Source organism: Humulus lupulus, chromosome 2 (assembly GCF_963169125.1).
Source record: "Humulus lupulus chromosome 2, drHumLupu1.1, whole genome shotgun sequence".
In the NCBI taxonomy this organism is placed as follows: Eukaryota; Viridiplantae; Streptophyta; class Magnoliopsida; order Rosales; family Cannabaceae; genus Humulus; species Humulus lupulus.
Genome location: NC_084794.1, coordinates 43,610,795 through 43,613,113, shown reverse-complemented (window position 1 = coordinate 43,613,113; position 2,319 = coordinate 43,610,795).

The window sequence follows — 2,319 nt, the reverse complement described above, 5'->3', positions numbered from 1 at the left end:
TCAACCAGCCATGAGTACGGAGAGCGTGGGGGCGGCGTGTACATGTTTGGCCTACCCGAATGCTTTGGTTGGGGGCATTTTGAGAAATGGCTGTATTAAACTATGTTCTTGATAATTAGTCATCTGTAAACATATTTTGAATTGTAAATATTTTAAAAACATCATTTTGGGATCTCGAATGATAAACTCTTGAACTTTTAACGAAATAAAGTACTTTTAAAGATTACAGCCTTGAATTTTTGTTTAATCACACTTTTGTTCTAAAAATTTCGTTTAGCAAGTTAATTGCACATTTTAAACCCATTTATTAATAGCTCTAAGGTAGTAGGGCGTTACACATGGGATCTGAAATTAGGGTTTAAATAACGTAATTACAGAATTTCCAAACTTTATAAACAATCAAGCCACTCTAATGGCAAAACATACGTTTTAGGTCCTCATTCCTGTACAATCCCTCGACTGTGGCGGCTAAGTAGCTGACAATGTACACCTCGCTCCCAGAGCTCTCCAACCCATGGTCAGCTCGTCTTACCCTTGCCTTTACCTGCACCACGTAGCACCCATGAGCCAAGGCCCAGTAAGAAAACATAATATTTAAAACATGATCAATATTAATAACCAACTATCTCACAAGACACAACTAGGTACACAACAGCACACAACATTCACCTATTCAATAATAACGATCAACAAACTAAGAATCTGTCATTAAAATAACCGGTATATCATATTCATCAGAATAATAACAATCACATGATAATTAGGGCGACAACTTAGGCCGCACCCTCTATTTATCCCACTGACTCCGACCTGCTTAAACCGAGCTTAGTGCATAATAAGTTGTCCTCAGCTACCAGTGGCCGAGCCGCGCTCTGTGCACAAGTGTAAACTCCGGCGCTCTTAGGCCGTTCGTTTACTATTTATATGGCATGATACCATCCATTTACAATTCACATGGCATAATACCATCCTCTTAAAGAGCATACAAAACAAGGAGCCCTTAGTCCCTAATACAAATCCACAACCGGGTGCAGTTTTCTTACCTTTAATGTCCAAACGCTCTGATTACAAGAGATGCCCCTTGAGCATGATCCGTTTCCTGAGCCCTAGATTTTACCTAGTCACAACCAAAGTAAGGAATTCCAATAATATTCGAATAAAGGTTTCCGGGCAAAGTTCTAGCTTCCGGGACATCGAATTCCACCAAACACGGTGGTGGAATTGATCCCGAGCACCCTAGGTTAGGTCCCCGTGCTTAAATCCTCCATTTAGCCAAAAATGCCCTTCAGGGTCACGGCCCTAAAACCCCTGCGCCGTGGCCTACCCCCAAAAACAGAGGCTAGGCCTCTCTGATCACAGACACGCGCTGTGGCCCTACTCTGTGGCGCCGCGGCGCTCCCCTATTGCAGAGCCTCCCTGGCTCTTCCTTGTTTCGTAGGGCCACGAAACTCTAGAACAGAGCCGCGGCCCAGCCCCGTGAACCCAGAAAAGCCACCATTTTTAATATTCAAACCTCATCTAAATCCACCCTAAACCATCCCAATAACACAATCCAATTATCACAACTCTCTAACATGCTTCCAACAGCAAAACCCAGAAGAAATCTAGGCTAGAAACTCATCAAAACAACATTTCAATCTTTGAACCCACAAACTCAAGAACACTCAAACCAACCATTAAAACACCAGAAGTCAAGCAGTAAATCATAATTTCGAGCTTACCTTTGCTACAGAACCAATTCTCCAAGCTATTTCTGGGCTAACTCCCAAGTTCCTAGCTTCAATTCAGTCTTCAATTTCAAAACCCAAAAATCCCTTAGAATTCAACTAATGTCACAGAATTCTAACCACCATACATAAAACTTACAGCTTACCTTAGATTCTAGTTAGTTTCCCTATCTTCCACTGAGTTAATCCTCCAAATCCTCAGCTCAAATCACTAAATTCCAGCCAAATCCCCTTTATTTTCATAAGTTTTCCTTAAGAGAGAAGGAGAGAAAGAGAGAAGGGTCGGTTTAGCTTTTGTTCCACTACTTTCTAAAATTTACTTAGTCTATCCTTAGGTACTTAAGTCAATCCCAAGGCTCGGTGTAACGACCCAAAATTACTAATAAGGCTTAAGGGCCTTGATTAGTGTGTCGGGAGGGCATAATTGGAGGTTAAGAGAATTAATGGCAAGAAAGCATGAATATGGTTATTGGATAAGCAGGCGGGCCCTGTTTGGCTGGTAAGGGCTTAATCGTAATTTTGGCCCGTTAGGGCATAAACGTGATTGTGTGTGATAAATTGTTGAGACCACGTTATTATGTGTATAGGTAGA